The sequence below is a fragment of the Mauremys mutica genome, unplaced genomic scaffold (genome assembly GCF_020497125.1).
Source record: "Mauremys mutica isolate MM-2020 ecotype Southern unplaced genomic scaffold, ASM2049712v1 Super-Scaffold_100101, whole genome shotgun sequence".
Taxonomy (NCBI): domain Eukaryota; kingdom Metazoa; phylum Chordata; order Testudines; family Geoemydidae; genus Mauremys; species Mauremys mutica.
In genome coordinates this window covers 718,514-729,516 of record NW_025423268.1, presented here as the reverse complement: position 1 = coordinate 729,516, position 11,003 = coordinate 718,514, and the positions used below count along the sequence as shown (strand labels likewise).

Below are 11,003 nucleotides of genomic sequence, written 5' to 3'. Positions count from 1 at the left end.
AGCTTGTGTGGGATGAGGTTCAACCTTGGAGCCGTGTCTGCAGCAGGCAAGTGCGTCTGGCTCAATCGCCCCCGCCCCCCCAGCTGTATTAGCAGACTAAAACCCGGAGTAAATGCACACACCTAGCAAAGGAACAGGGGCTGGGATCTCAAACGAAAGTCAACATTTTATTAAGATGACGTTCAAAGGAAAAAAAAGTGTATTATACAGCATTTAGGCGTAGAAGTTTCTGGTGCTCAGGGAACAACGTACAGATTACTCAGGGGGTGCAAAGTTCGGTTTAAGCTCGGGTGACATAAGGAATACATAATCTGCAATAGCCCCAACTTGGGGTAAAAGGTTAACGTACAGACACTGAGTTAGGAGAGTATGTTGTCCATATGAGGGCTACGTTCGGGTGTGAAGTATAACGAGCGGTTACGACGATGAGGATGGATTAACCCGCGTTAGGTGAGTTTTAACGTTCGGTGTTTTGGAATCTTTTGCCACAATCTAGTTGAAGCAGGGTGAGTATGAAGTCTACCCTGCCATCTGTTGGTGATCTGTCGTCAAGGCCTTTTGGGTCTGATGTCATTTGCATGGTTACACCCACCCCGGATTGCATGATGGGAGTGCTTGTCCAAACGGTCATTTCAGCTGCTGCGGGATCCCCAGTCTCTTTCTTATTGGGGCAGGAGTAATCCAGTGTATTTTCCTGTAGATTTTGGATCAAGGACAGAGTAACTGTACCTGGCATTTGAGGCATGAGAGAGTCACCCTGGCCTGAAAAGAACTCACCATTAAGGGGTATGGGTTCCTAACAGCAAAACCTGGTGGGAGGTGGGAATGGATGTTTGTTGGCTTTGTGCGGGTGTGGAAAGACAGAGGGGGTTTTGAATCTCTTAAAGTTGTTGTTAATGCTGTAGTTGCTCCTCCTAAGCTTATGCTGTTAGGTCTCTTTCATGGTGTGTTTTGGTCCTGAGAGGTAAAAGGCTGCTCTGTGTGTGGTGTTATGGAGTGAGGTAACAAACGTTAGTTGCAGAGGTGGGGCATGTGCTACAAAAGTCATGGGTGTCCCCACCTGCCCGTGCCCTGGTCCCAGAGTCCAGCATTTGTATAAACCCACCTACTGACCTGCGACTAACAATCTTGCTCTGCTAACTCTTCCAGCAAAACATTTCTGCCAGTCTCCTTTAGCAGTATACTCCTACTAATCTCACCTTTTAAGTAAGATTAGAAACAACCAGCTGAAATGTAACCAAAACTTATACTTAAACATCAAAAATGTTAGGTGTTTCTTATAATACATTGCTTGTAACACGGTTATAAATAAATCTATTATTAAACTACAGAGAGAAGAAGACCAAAAATATTGCAATTATTGATTTCTATACTCTCTTAATTTCACTATGTCGTGGAACCCATGTCCCTTGTCAAACCAGATTCATGTAGGTTCGGTTGAGTCCCAAAATCAAGAACTGCTAAGTACCATTTACTGTCCTTGATTCATATCTCCAGGATAATTATACTTTATTACTCTTGCCCTAATAAGAAAGAGATTGGGGATCCCACAGCAGCCAAAATCACCGTTTAGACAAGCACTTCCATCATGCAATGCGGGGTGGGTGTGACCATGCACATCAGCAACAAAATGCCTTTACAACACATCACCAACAGATGGCAGGGTAGAGTTCATTCTGACCCTGCTGACATCCTCCCCCCAGCCAAGAATTGGTGGGCCTGATAAATCACACTCCCTGTTATACCAACTCATTGGTATTGAATGCTGAAGTTATGGCTAGCAAAAGTAGCCACCCATCTCTGCCCTGTAGCATCCAGCTTAGCCCTTGTTAACACATAAGTCAGTGGATTGTTCTCTGTCCATACCTGAAACTGAGCACAAGACAAGTTGTCTCGAAATTTCTCAGTGATGGCCCGTTTCAAGGCCAAGAACTGCAGCTGGTGGATGGGATATTGAGTTTCACTATCAGACAGTCCTCAGCTGGCAAAGGCCACAGATGTACATTTACCTTCCACTTCCTGGTAGGAGAGTGCTCCCAGACCCTCCAAACTGGCATCAGCATACAGGATAAATGGTTTGTTGGTTCAGCAAGGACTAGGACTGGCACATGAATCAGGCAAATAATGATTTCCCGTAAAGCCCTGTCACATCTCTCATCCCGCCATGTCTCCAATGGAGAGGAGAGGAGCCCCTCCCCTGTCCCAGGCCAGGCACACCAGTTCTGTGGGGGTGAGGTGTCTATGATCCAGCTCAGGCCAGGTCTCTTGGAGAGAGAAGTTCATCTTTCAGCCCATGCCCACCAGAGTTGCTGTTGCAGCAGGGGAGAGATGTTTCTCACTTGGTTCTTAGATGCTCTGGGGAGAGGGGGCAGGGGGGAGTTTTTTCTCCCCTGCAGCTCTACTCTCTCAACACCCCCCCCCTAATTTCTGCTCTAGTCTGATTCCTCTCTTACACTTCAATTCTCCTTTTTCCTGCTTTGTTCCAGAGTCCTCACAGCCCAATTCTCTACCCTAACCTTGAGCCCTCTACTGTACCCCGAACCTCTCATTCTAACCCCACCCCAGAGCCTGCACCCCCAGAGCCAGTGCTCTCATCCCCTTGCACTCCAACTCTCTGTCCCATGTAGCCTCGTGTACTAATAATATTAATTTGGAAAATATGATGAACATTTAATTTATTAGCTTACATTTAATTTAATTTAATTGAGTTTTAAAGTTACAGTTGCATTACTGCTATTCAAAAGACACATATGGCATTATATGCAACAAGTTTTGGTTAATATACTCACACCCTTCCTTGATAACCTGGTGGTAAGAGACACAGGAACAGCCTTGCAGTTCAGGTTTTCAATTCTTGAGTGAAAGATGCAGTGCTTAGAAAAAGCTAATGTAACTTAGGGTTCACTTGACTAAGTTAAACTTAAAATCAAAACCTAATAAACAAAGAATAAAAACGTAGGGAAACCGAGCTTAGCCTAGTTCCCTTGAAACTTAAAGTTTAAGAACAAGTACAGCCTACTGATAGTAGATAGAGAGAGAGTGGAGGAAGTAAGTCAGAATGATAGAGCGAAGTGCTCTAGCGAGATGAGTTGCCTCTTTTATAGGGCACAAGCACCGGAAATCCTTCTTCCTATGCCCAAATTTCATTCCTTACCCACAAAACATTAGGGAACGCTTACTTCATAGGCTAATATGTTTGTGCGTGTTGATGACATGCACATAAGTTCCCCTGTGGTGTACCTGGTAAGTCTCTGGGTACAACACTGAAACCCCCCCTATGCCATTCTCCATTGTCGAATGGTCTAGGTAAAGGTCTTAGACAGGCGTGGGTACTTCTCTATTTATGTAACAAGATAAAGGTCAATTTTCCTTTCTGAGTAAAAGCTCACACTATAGATATGCTCACATTGCCTTAGCTTAACATACAGGATATGGCCTGTAGATCCTCGTAAGTCATGTGCCCCAGCCCCCTAATCATTTTTATTGCCTTCTGCTGGACTCTCTCCAGTTTGTCCACATCCCTTCTCATGTGGGTCCCAACCCCAAAAGTACTCACATTTCACCCCAATGGCCCCCAAATGCCGGCTTTTAATATGTAAATAGGGTGCTGCCATGGTCAAGTCTCTCCCGAGCTCTCCAGTGGAGCCTGCTAGCGGAGAACAAGGTGAAAATTAGCCAAGACGTCGCTCAGTCAATTCCCTTTGCTCCCAGCAGGTGGTATCGGAAAGCTCCAAGATGGCTCACTTCCCTTTCTCTCATCAGCTTCAGGCCCCAGGGTTACAAATCATAGAATTATAGAATCATAGAATTCAAGATCAGAAGGGACCATTATGATCATCTAGTCTGACCTCCTGCAAGATGCAGGCCACATAAGCCGATCCACCCACTCCTGAAATAATTCTCTCCCTTGACTCTGCTGTTGAATGCTCCAAATCATGATTTAAAGACTTCAAGTAGCAGATAATCCACCAGCAAGCGACCCCTGCCCCATGCTACAGAGGAAGGCGAAAAACCTCCAGGGCCACTGCCAATCTACCCTGGAGGAAAATTCCTTCCCGACCCCAAATATGGCGATCAGCTGAACCCCGAGCATGTGGGCAAGACTCTCCAGCCAGACCCTCTGGAAAAAGGCTAACAATATCCTATCATTGACCCTTTGTACTAATTACCAGTGTGGCACGTTATTGACCTATTGACTAAACCCGTTATCCTATCATACCATCCCCTCCATAAACTTATCTAGCTTAATGTTAAAGTCATGGAGGTCCTTCCTCCCCACTGTTTCCCTCGGTAGGCTGTTCCAAAATTGCACTCATCTGATGGTTAGAAACCTTCGTCTAATTTCAAGCCTAAATTTCCTGACTGACAATTTATATCCGTTTGTCCTCGTGTCCACATTAGCACTGAGCTGAAATAATTCCTCTCCTTCCCTGGTATTTATCCCTCTGATATATTTAAAGAGTGCAATCATATCTCCTCTTAGCCTTCTTTTGGTTAAGGAAAACAAACCGAGCTCCTCAAGTCTCCTTTCATACGACAGGCTTTCCATTCCATGCACAAACCAGTTGGGAGTCTCCCCTGGGCTCAGGGTGTGGGGCTGATCTGAGGGGATGGACTTGCACACTTGGGATATTAGTGCAAAGATACAATTTCAATTTCTCAGAGAAATTTGAGGGCAATTTATATTTGGTAAAAATCTTATTTAGTGAAAGGAAAGCTCCAGTGACAGCCTGGTTACTGAGGTGCAAAACACTTTCCTCCTGGGAGAAACAAGAAGTTAGAATTAGAAATTTACAGAGTTTGTTCCAATGTTGGCACAGGTTTAATTTTGCTTCTGTGTAGGTTTGTTTCAGGCTGTGACTGGTTTGGTTTATTGGTTTGTTTTGTTTTTTTTAGTTGGAATGGAGATTTTAATTGACATTTTCTGGATTTGAATGGCTGACCTGCAACACCAATTTTGACATAGTTCTGCATATTTTATACAGATTTGGCCAGTATTCAAGGATTCAATTCCTTGATAGGAGGTTTTAGTGCTCAGGCTTATTTATTTTATCATCCTGCTGTAGCACACCTTTTTGATAAAAAGTTGAAATTATTAATTTATGGTATTTGTTAGTGTTTACTTTTTAAAACAAAGTTTTTCTTAGTGTTTGGGTTTTAAATTAAGCATTGTTTTTGGTTTCAATTTTTCATTTAGGTTTTGGTTATTGATAGGATCTTTAAGAACTTTGGATTTAACACTAAAATTTGGACAAATTTAGATTATTTAACCTGTTTAGTGTTTTATTTTAATAAAGGTTGTCTTGCTGTAAACCCTGGCCAGGGGGAGAGGAGATGAGCCTGGCCTTTAAGTGAGAAGGAACAGAGGCATGGGAGGCATGGCCCCCGTGAAGGGTGGGGCCAGGTGATGGGGGGGCGCAGCCCCCCAATTTTTTTTTGTCTAGCCCACCTCAGTCTCCCACCAAACGAGAACAGTCTGATGCCACCCCTGCTGGTCACTGGGTGTCACTGCTGCTCCATGGGAAACATGCTCTGTGCATTACCCAGATTGGTGGGAAACACACGCTGTGCATTACCGTGACTGATCCGTGGGTGTCACTGCTCCTAGAAGGCAGACACACGCTGTGCATTACGCCACCTGGCCACTGGGTGTCACTGGTGTATCAAGGGAAACACCTTCTGTGCATTACCCTGAATGACCACGAGGTGTCACTGCTGCGCCAAGGAAAACAGCTTCTGTGCATTACTCTGACTGCCCACTGGGTGTCACTGCTGCGCCAAGGGAGACATAAGAACGGAACCCCAGCCAATGGGAGTTGCCGGGGGCGGTGCCAGAGCTGCCTGGCCGCGCCTCCACAGCAGGGAGGGGGAGCGAGCCACCAGCAGCGTCTGAGCCCTGGGCAGAGCAGCAGCAGAGTCTGTGCCTGTCAGACAGACTCAGCCGGTGAGCTGTGGGGACAGCCAGACACAGAGACACAGCCGGGGAGGGGGGTTTGGTGGGGACAAACAGACACAGCCAGGGGGTTGTGGGACAGACAGACACAGCGGGGGGGGGGAACAGACAGACACAGCCGGGGGGTTGTGGGACAGACACACACAACGGGGGGGTGGGGACAGACAGACACAGCTGGGGGTGGTGGGGGCAGCCAGCCAGACACAGCTGGGGGGTTGTGGGACAGACAGACACAAGGACACAGCGAGGGGGTTGTGGGACAGACATACACAGCGGAGGGGGGACAGACAGACACAGCTGGGGGTGGTGGGGGCAGCCAGACAGACACAGCCGGGGGTTGTGGGACAGACAGACACAAGGACACAGCCAGGGGGGTTGTGGCACAGACACACACAGCCGGGGGTGGTAGGGACAGACAGACACAAAGACACAGCCGGGGGGGGCATTGGTGGGGACAAACAGACACAGCTGGGGGGTTGTGGGACAGACAGACATAGCCGGGGGTGGTGGGGGCAGCCAGCCAGACACAGCTGGGGGTTGTGGGACAGACAGACACAAGGACACAGCCAGGGGAGTTGTGAGGACAGACAGACGGACACAGCTAGGGGGTTGTGTGGACAGACAGATGGAGCCGTGGGCAGGGAAAGGATCAGCAATGGGCACCCCGGGGCTGGTATAAAATACACAGGATGGGGGGAGCTTCCTGAGGGGACTATAGCAACACCCCCCGCAGAGCAGACCCAGGTTGCAGCTGGCTCTGCCCATCACAGCCCCCTGCCCCACAGAGACCCACACAACCCTCTGCCCCCTCGAGAGACTCCCAATGACCCCTGTGTCCCTGTCACTCCTCTTCAGAGAGCCCTCCCCTTTGTGCCAGCCCACTGCCTCCCCTCCTCCAAAGCTCCCTACAATCTCCCCCTTTGCCTTCCACCCCCCAGCCCAGCCCATTCCATTGGCCGGGAGGCTCCCAGTCTAGTGGCTATCAGGGCCCATGGGAGCTGCACCTGAGGCAGGGTGCCTGCCTGCAGATGCAGACCTGCCTGGCTGTGCCTCCACAGCACAGGGAGGGGGAGCCACAGGTGAGCAAGCCCTGGTCCTCATCACAGTAATTCTCTGGATATTTAATTTCACTGAGGCAAAATGTGTGCAATTTTATGGGTTGAATGATTGAATGACATAATACCCACCTTCCTGCATTGTCCGTCACTAAGTCCAGTAATTTTGTCAAGTGTTTGTTGCACAACATGGTGGTGCCTACCCCTACCTTGTGCTTCAGGGGGTGATGGGGTCCAGGGCAGCCTGTTATAGCCTGTTATAGAACTACCTGATTAGTAAGTAGATATGTTGGCTGGCATCTTTTTTTACGTGTTCGCTCCCCCTGATGTTAGAACCTGGCTACACCACTGGGGAGGGGAGCTTCCTAGACCTGTGCAGCTGGGGCTTGGGTGAATTTTGTGATACTCTGCCCCTCCCCAGCTACCACCCTGCAGTCCCCACTCCTGCACCATGCTGGGCAAGGGGCAGCCCCATCCCCAGTGAGGCTATGGTGAGGGGTGGCAGCAGGGGAGGCCACACGTGATGGCAACCTCCCCCCTCGGTACCCACCATAGGGGAGGCGAGTGGGCTTTCTGGACCTGAGAGGGACCTAGGATCATGTGCAGTGAACTGCGGGGGAGAGGAGGGGTCCCTCCCCTGGAGCTTGCTGCTGCCAGGGAGGGTGGAGGGGAGTCCTCTTTGGCCCTAGCCCTGGGGCAGCGTTTCTGCACCCCAAGTTCCTTATCCCCAGCCCTGCCCCAGAGTCCTCACCTGACAGGAAAAACACGCAACTTAAATTTGGTGGTCAGTTTAGAGTATCATAGAATATCAGGGTTGGAAGGGGCCTCAGGAGGTCATCTAGTCCAACCTCATGCTCAAAGCAGGACCAATTCCCAACTAAATCATCCCAGCCAGGGCTTTGTCAAGCCGGGCCTTAAAAATCTCTAAGGAAGGAGATTCCACCACCTCCCTAGGTAACCCATTCCAGTGTTTCACCACCCTCCTAGTGAAAAAGTTTCTCTTAATATCCAACCTAAACCTCCCCCACTGCAACTTGAGACCATTACTCCTTGTTCTGTCCTCTGCTACCACTGAGAACAGTCTAGATCCATCCTCTTTGTAACCCCCTATCAGGTAGTTGAAAGCAGCTATTAAATCCTCCCTCATTCTTCTCTTCTGCAGACTAAACCATCCCAGTTCCCTCAGCCTCTCCTCATAAGTCATGTGCTCCAGCCCCCTAATCATTTTTGTTGCCCTCCACTGGATTTTCCAATTTTTCCACATCCTTCTTGCAATGTGGGGCCCAAAACTGCACGTAGTTCTCTAGATGAGGCCTCACCAATGTTGAATAGAGGAGAATGATCATGTCCCTCGATCTGCTGGCAATGCCCCTACTTATACAGCCCAAAATGCTGTTAGCCTTCTTGACAAAGGCCAGAGGAGGGAGTGTTAGTGCCTGTGCGGACTTCTGGGAAGTGCATGGGGTGGAAGGGGATGCTGGGATGCTCTGGAACCACTCCTTCAAAGCCAGTCAGGACTCTGGGGGAGCCTCCTCTCTGAGCAGACTGTCTCCAGGGCAAGAAGCTTACACCTTCCTGGGTCTGACCTCAGAGCATTCAGCATGCCCTTCCACACCATGCACTTTCCGCAGTGAGTCCGCCCAGGCAGGGTCCTGGGGCAGCCAGAGGTCCCTGCACCCCAACTCCGTAGTCAGATGTGACTCTCAGCCAGACTGTAAAACAGAAGGTTTATTAGATGACGGGAACACAGTTTAAACAGAGCTTGTTGGTACAGAAAACAGAACCCCTCTGTCAGGTCCATCTTGCAGGGTGGGAAGCCCAGAACCAAGTTCTGGGTCTCTCCCCATTTCCCCAGCCAGCGCCAAACTGACACTCCCTCCTCTGGCCTCTGTGTCTCTTCTGGACAAGGAGGCCACCTGATCTCTTTGTTCCCAACACCTTCAGTTGGCATCTTGCAGGGGAAACTGGGGCACCCACACAGTATTCAGAGAAAATATTAAGAACATTCCCACTTCATCACAACAGGTGCAACAAAATATAATACTGTATATTGAAGTAGGCAAGTGCTGCTTCTGACTTTCCACTTTTAATTGACCCTTGTAATCTTGTGGCGCTGACGCGTTGTAGCTTCATTTTATATCGGCTTACAGGGCGGGAGCGGGGGGGCACCACCATTTTGGGCCCCACCAAAAATTATACAAACCTACCGCCTATGACTCTGTCACTTTAAGTTTGCTGCAAAAAGCTCTAGACCTCTCATCCAAGTCATTTTATTTTGTCAGCAAAACAGGGCAGTTTTGTCGCCAGATGTGGCATTGTAGTGTGTGCACCAGCCACAAGCTACTGACCGAGGGAGTGTTGTGTGTTTTTCACACACCTGAGCAATATAATGATGCTGAAATAACTTTATAATGCAGACCTGGCCAAAGATTCACACACACACAACTTGCAAGGGAAACGTCACCTGCTCCTCTGCTTTGCAGAATCCAAAGACAAGCAAAGCTTGTCAGGCCCTGGTGGCGATGGCAGGGAGTCAGGTGTGGGCAGACAGTGTGCTTTTGCCAGCCACAGGCACCATGGCTTAGCTGGCTAAAGCATCTGTTTCATAAACAGGAGATCTTGGATTCAACTCCCAGTGGTCCCTGGTTGTTGGGGCACCTGCTACTGTCAGAAGGCAAGATTCAGAGTTAGAGTTAGATGGGCCTTTGGTCTAGCCCAGTGTGGTTTTTCTTATAGTTTAAATTACACTCCCAGGCACTGATAATAGAGTTACTGAACGTTTGGGAGTTAAGAGCTGATAGGTCAGTGGTCCAGTCACCACACAGATGACCTCCTCCCTCTGGGACAGGGGCAGGTCTGACCTCTCACCCAAATGCTCATTTTTGTGGCTCCTAGAATCTGTGCGCAGTTCGTTTAGTTTACGGCAAAGGTTGAGTCCTGCTTTGTGCACCGTGTGTGAGAATGAAAATCCTAAACTGCCACTCAACGCCACGCCCCTGCCCCACCCCCTCTCCCCAAGGACCTGCTCCTACGCTGCCTCTTCCCCCAAGACCCCTCCTCCCGCTCACTGCTCTCCGCCCCCTCCCCGCCCTCACTCGCCCTTACGGTCATTACAAAGTGGCAAGGCAGAGCCCTCCCATGTTTAAAAGCCCTGGGGTGTTGTTCCCCCCTGTTCAGGCACCCCTGGGGCCCTGCACTTCACACAGCTCTCCCTGATTTCAGCTGTTAGTGAGGGACCCTCACTGCTAGCGCTGACTGGGCAGTTTGTTGCATGAGAGACACTGTCCCAAAGCAGGACTAATGCTTAGAGCTGGTTATCAGTGATTTCAGATCTGTTGGTCTGCAGCAAGACTCTCCATTGAGTCTTAATCAGCTCTGTTATTACACAGGGAAGAACAAAAGGGTCAAATGGGGCCTGGAACCCTTAAGAAGAATCCACCCCACCAAGTACCAACGCTTGTCGCTACCTGCTCTCAACCCCACTGAGAATGTTTTGGGGTCACTCCTTGCCTGTATCAACCTAGGGGGTCTCAGAGACTCACAATTAACAGGTGCTCCAGTGGCGCAATTGGTTAGCGCACAGTACTTATAGGGCAGTGCTGAGAGGAGCTATGCTGAGGTTGTGAGTTGAAACCTCACCTGGAGCACTGGTTTGCATTAACAAAGTGGTGTCACCCCCTTATTTGGCCATGTAGAATTCCAGCCCTGGGACACTGAGGAGGGGAGGAGTCAAAAATGCCCACTTCTCTTATTACCTCCTCTCCAGAGCACAGGTCAGAATCTACCATCCTTTCTCCCCCCCAGCCCCTGTGCCAGGATCCCTCAAGCAGAGCCTGGAGTCCTGCCCATCCTTGAGCCTGGAGGGAGAGGAGCAAGGAGCCATTGTTAGAGGGCTTTCCCTTCCCCCGCCCACTTCCCTGGTTCTTGTCAAGCAAACAGCAAAAGACCAGAAGTCGGAAGCGCAGACAAAGGGATGTTTACTGGGGTTAGATTCC

General features: G+C 49.4%; 1 non-coding gene across 1 annotated transcript; it reads left to right on the top strand.

Annotated features, from left to right (window-relative positions):
- The first annotated feature begins 10,561 nt into the window (after positions 1-10,561).
- On the top strand, positions 10,562-10,655 carry TRNAI-UAU. Its single transcript has 2 exons — positions 10,562-10,599; positions 10,620-10,655. It is a non-coding gene; the product is annotated as a tRNA-Ile (tRNA).
- Positions 10,656-11,003: the final 348 nt, after the last annotated feature.